The sequence below is a fragment of the Heliangelus exortis genome, chromosome 3 (assembly GCF_036169615.1).
Source record: "Heliangelus exortis chromosome 3, bHelExo1.hap1, whole genome shotgun sequence".
In the NCBI taxonomy this organism is placed as follows: domain Eukaryota; kingdom Metazoa; phylum Chordata; class Aves; order Apodiformes; family Trochilidae; genus Heliangelus; species Heliangelus exortis.
In genome coordinates, this window is record NC_092424.1 from 19,134,745 (window position 1) to 19,140,744 (window position 6,000).

Consider the following 6,000-nt stretch of genomic DNA (forward strand, 5'->3'; position numbering starts at 1 on the left):
TTTTAATTCTGTATTTATTATTTGATTATAAATGGCCCCAGATGTTTAGCAGGGGCTCTGTGAGCTCAGCTGGCCCTAGTTTTTACCATGATGTGTAGCAGGAGTCCCCAGTTAGCATCTTAAAGCCCGGAAGAGCTGGAAACCTGTCAGGTGCAGGTGGTTGTCCTGTTTACCCCTCTGCTCTAAAATGTGGGACCATTGGTTCCAGCTGGGATGCTCCCCTTGGGTCAAGCTGTTTCCTGGGCTGTGATTTGATATCTAAGCAGAGGTATAGGTATTGAGAAAACAAGAAAAAACATCAGGGGGATGAAACTCTTGATTCTCTGCTAATGCAGGAGACATGAAGGGAGAAGGACCTGTCTGGGTTTTGTTTTTTTTTTAAATAGTGCTTGATAACATGGGGTGTTTTTACCTCACAACTCAAAAACTGACTGAAAAGAACAATTATTCAAGCTGTGTGGAATTCATGGAGATCAGCAGAGAGTGTTATCCAGATGGAAAAACAAATGCTAAGTACCTTGGAAAAGTTTTCTTGAAATTGTAGGAAATGTACTTTCTGTAACTCCGAAACTAGTAGGAGAAAAGGAAAAAGAGGGTGGATGAAAATTAGCCTGTTAGGATTACAATAACATAGAAAAAGGCAGAACTTAATATTTCATGGTTGTGTCAGCATTATGCAAGTGAAGGACAGCATCTTGTAAGTTAGAAACCACAGCATGTAAGTGACCTTGTTGCTTTGGCTGTGTGTAGGAAAAGTAAAAGAAATTGTAAATACCATTGTATGCAACTTCCTCTTGTACTGCATCCAACATGAAAGAAATAATTCACTAAAGCATTTGATATCCCACAACCTCTTAGTATACTTAGCTTTTAGGTCCATCATTTTATTAACTGGACAATTACCAGGGACAAAAATGTTCCAACAGAACCCAATCCCATTGAATTAATTTGTTGACAGTTCTGTGAATGAGCCCAATTAAGTCCAGGTGGAAATGCTTGTGCTTCAAAATAACTACCAGAAACCCCGTGTTGCTGGTGAGCTTTCAGGGAAAGGAAAATCAAGTTCTTCCTGCTCTGGAGGCATATGATTGTGCAGACCTGGGTGGCTACAAGTTCCAGAAGCTGCCACTGCCATGGCTTTCAACAGGATATGTAAGTACATGATTTCTTAGTATTTCTTTTCTGAGGCATTCTATGTTTTCAGAGGAATGGAAGTTTTAACTTTTGAACAATACTTCATAGTGATTGGGATGGATGGGGAGTTTAGGAGAATGCCTGTGTTGATGGAGCTCTCTTACCTCACTATCAGCATTTTGTAATATTGACTGTACATCTGGCTTCTTGAACTTGTGCTGACTTTCTGGTGTGGAAGATAGAGAGTGACCCAAGCTGTGGATCTGATGTTACAGGGAAGTTTCTCCTGAAGCCCTCTTGTGAAGGGTGCTCTGTGTTCATTCAGCATGAGAGGTACATGGCTGGTATTTGCTAAGGGCTAAGAAAAGTGAGAAAGATAAATCCTAATATATTTGGTAAATACACTAAAAAAGTAGTGGATTCTCCATCTCTGGAGATATTTAAAAAGAGACTGGATGTGGCACTCAGTGCCAGGGTCTGGTAACTGCAGCGGTAGTGGATCAAGGGTTGGACTTGATGATCTCTGAGGTCCCTTCCAACCCAGCCAATTCTATGATTCTATGATAATAGTCTATAACCTGATAAATATAATTGCTACAGTGAAACAAGAGAATGCCACTTTCAACCAGTGAGCCCTTCAAGGGAGACCTAGGAGTAGTGATGAAGTTGCAAACAAGCTGCTGGCACTCCACTAAGGGTGCTGACAGAGGCCTGGGTGGACTGGAAGGCTCTGGAAAAACTGGAGAAATTTGATCCATCTGAGACTTTTCTTCAGCCAAACTGAAGCAACTGGGAAAGGCTGGATAAAGATGAAACTTTAGGATGTTTGTCAAAGGTGAACCTTTGATCCCATACAGCTTACCTCTCCCTGCCTGCTTAAGGTTGTGAATGCTGCCTGTCCTTCTTCACAGTACTTACTGTCTGTATGTATTTGGTCACACTAGATCCTTTTCTGCTGATAGAGATACCTTCTCCATGTATGTTGGAGCTCCTCTGTCTCTTTAGTGTCTGTAGACTATCTCAAGAATCTCTGAATACAAGGGCGGGTGTGTTTGTTGTGGGGCAGAGTAATGTATAATTGTAAGCAATATATTCCCTTGAGCATGGTTCTTTGCTGTGTTTTTCTCCTCACCCAACAAAGTTTTTTCAGTAGCTTTCCTGTGATACTGGCTGTGTTAGGGACTGTCACTTCTGCCTTGACCACTGTCACAGCCCAATGCTTGCTCAGGAAGCTCTAACTTCTGGTGGGCCTGAAAAGAAACACTTTGTTCTGCAGGGGTTGTGTTGAGCAGGGCTGACACAGCAGCAAAGCAGAAGGTTGTGAGAAATGTGCATCAGCCCCTCTTGCACAAGCAGTCCAGCTCCCAGGAGGGAGGTACAGCCTCTAGCTGCTGCTTCCCATGATTTGCCACCACTCCTACATGGTTTTCCTCCAACCAAGCATGCAGCCTGCTGGTATCCTTGTGTCCTGCACCCTAGAGGTGTCCCGTGCTGGCTGATTTCCTTCATTCATCTGTGCCTGTGTGCTCTGTTCCTGCATCATGTTGTTGTCTTGCCAACTGATGCAGGCATTAACAAGTGGATGTTGGGTATTTCCAGTCCATCACTGACTACACTGAACTGTTACCTTCATGTTTCCAAAGATGGGATCTCCAAAGGACCTGGTAAATCTCTCTGCATTACAGCTAAGCTGCTTTAACATTTTTTACCTGTTAAATGGCTGTAGTATAGCAATAGATGCCCTGTGTCTCTTTTATGTATTTTCTGCTTTAGTTAAAAATGATCATCTGATGGCTGAAGAGCCAAGGCAGGAGAGTGTCTTGGGTTTTTTCACTTTATTTGACTGAATCTACACTTATGTGCGCCAGCACTTACTTGCTGTATTTCTTTGCATGTACTGACTGAACTTTCCCATGCCAGACTTTGATTTGGTTGCTAAAAAGCTGAGTGCAGTTGTTGCAGTTCATGAGGTTATGGGTCTGGCCTCCCATTTAAAAATTATCAACTTCCTCAACTTGTTATTCTTAGCTTTAACCTTACATTTTGTCTACCTATTCCGTCATGGAAAACATGCAGCCTGGTGTTAGTCACAGGAATATTCAGATTCCTATGGAGAGCAAGTAGCACCCTGTTCTGTGTTGTGCAAAGCTGTTTATTTATATTGAGATTGCAGAAATGAAAGAGTTGCCTGTGTTTTAGCTGGACTGGTGTGTGGTATATGTCACTGTATGCATTTGCATATGTGTTTTATGTATTTATAGTTTGTATATTTAAATATAGGTGTATATTTAATGTGTATTTAAAATAGATATGTACTTAAGAATAACAACATAAGGATCCTACCATCCATTTGGTTTCAGTCTGGGCAAATACCTTGGTTGGTCCTGAAGTGTGAGATACTGACAGAGGTCAACATTTCCTGTGTAAGGATAGATTGATTGGTCACTAATGATGCTATGTAATAATGCTGACACAAGTCAGTGTCTTGTGGTAGGACATCTCATTACCTGAGCCATCAGCTCTGTTTCCTGAAAAGTTTGTTGTAAAGTAATTGTTTTTTCTAATATAGCATTTCTCTTGTGCTGTGTGATGATCCTTTATCACACTGTGTAAGTTGCTGACAGGCAACATGTGGCATTTATGACACTTTATGAATGTGACAGTTGTGGCTGCACCCTCCTTAAAGTCATCATTGATACAGTGAGCGATGTGCAACACCTGATCATTATATTACATTCCATCAGCAGAATTCCAAGCAGATGCTGATGCACCATTTGAGGTGACCTCGTATCATTTTTGAAGAAGTAGGAAAGAGGTTCTGCAGTTCCAAAGCAAACTTTCCATGACTGAAAAGTGTTGCAGTGTGCACTTGCCTTGTGTGTCCTGGATTTTTGTACATAGTTGAACATATGTTGATTGTTTGGGAGTTGCCAGGCATGTGATTCTGCTCCAGGGTATTAAATCTGTTTGTCCAGGTATCATTTAGAGTGGTGGCTTTTACCGTTCTTGAGATTATTTATTCCTAGGCTAGTTCAACTAATGTATGCTGTGCTCTAAAATCATTAATTTTCTGATCTCCTAATTATGTAACCTGGGGTGCTGGGCTTTGCTTGGCATTACACAGCTCTCCAGGAATTGGTTTTCTGTCTTGCTGCTCTGGCTCATGTCAGCACGCTCCCAGGGGTTCAGTCCTGACTTTATTCTTTCCTCCATCTGTGTGGGAAGCTAAGAATTACTTTGGACAAATATGAAGGCTTTCTTGAGAAAGCTGTCTGTTTGTGTTGGGACAGAGTTTTAGCATCAGCGTTTTTTCTGTTAGACACCAGGTAGTTTGTGTTCCTGTTTTCCACTGACCTCTATTGAAAGAAATGGAAAGAGTTGGGTGTGGGCTTAGGTGTAGGTGTGTTTGTATTTGGAGAGGCTGTGGTGGTTGATGTGGTTAATATTCAATCACTCTTGTGTTACTATTGAGCTGAGGTGACCTTGTAGGGCCTCTTATATGGCAGTTACTGGGTGGATGTGATAGATCCAGTATCCACTGGTGGGGTTACAATATTCACCTATCGGTCTGAAGTGCTATGCTGAAAACAAGGTCAGTTTAAGAAGGCATTAAGCTGTTTTCCCTTTTTCCCTCCCTCCCATCCACCCAAAATGACTCAGCCCTGGTACCTGAGGATGGTTAGCATCTCTTGCATACATAGCACTTGGTGGTGGTTATTGCTGTGTGGTTTGTCAATGATTATTTACTTGGCTATGGAAGGACTTGCAGATGTTATTATTTATGCCAGTTCTAATATGGGATTATTCAGCTGGCATATGTTTTGGGAGAATAGAACTTTTATGAGAATATACAGATGGCAGAAACCAGTGAGAGACCATGGTGCCTGTCTCTTCCTCGCAGCTGTTGTGAGCTTGCTCTAAGAGTGAGCCTAATTTTCTCATTTAGTCACATCTGCAGCCTGCGTGCCAGTGTCTTAAGTTTGGTCTGTATGACTGGGGTTGGGAGCAGGACTTTATTCTGGTGACTTGAAGGAAAAATACTTTTAAATTTTTTTATTCCTAAAATGTATTGGAAACACTGCTTCCAGGGGCACTTAGCCTTTGCAGGGTCCTTTGAGCTCTTGAAAATGTAAAGTGGTGCAAAAGAGGTGCATCTCAACATCAGGGTTGCACCAGAAGTTGACTTTGTAGCTACAAGGGTCATTGCCTGGGACACTGCCTGTGTTAAAGTGGGCATTGCTATAAAAAGCAGCAGATGTCATTAAACATGAGAATGGGAAAACAACAGCTCGTGTTTTCAGTCGCTACCTCAATATTTCTAATGCCAGTTTTGGTGAGAATTTGTACTTTCTTAGAATTTATACTCTGTGTCTAGTGGAGAGGATAGTGGTATTAAAACCCAGGTGCCCTGACTCTAGGCTGGTAAATTTTTAATTTTTTTTTTTTCCATCTTGCTCAGACTTGCCCTTTCTTGTGTTTATTTTCCTTCAGTACAGATGGCCCAATGCCTACCTGCTTTGCAAAGTATTTTGAAAACTACAGAGAAATAGCATGGCAAATTGCTTTTGTGAATTTGACATATTTGCTTGTACAGCTCTTAAAATGTGCATCTCCAACACATTTCCAGGTAGGACTAGACAAATGCTGTTGCTGGGGACTGTGCCACAGCTCTGATAAGAGAGGGAAAAGGAGTGTAGCATAGTTTTGGGAGAGGAAGCCTCATTTTGTGACTATACTCATGGCAAAGAGGGAGAAAAATCCCTCTCAACAGCTTTTTAAAATTATTATTTTTCACCCAACATAATTAAACTGGTTTATGTGGATGTGGTGCTTAGGGACGTGGTTTAGTGGTGGGCTTGGCTGTGC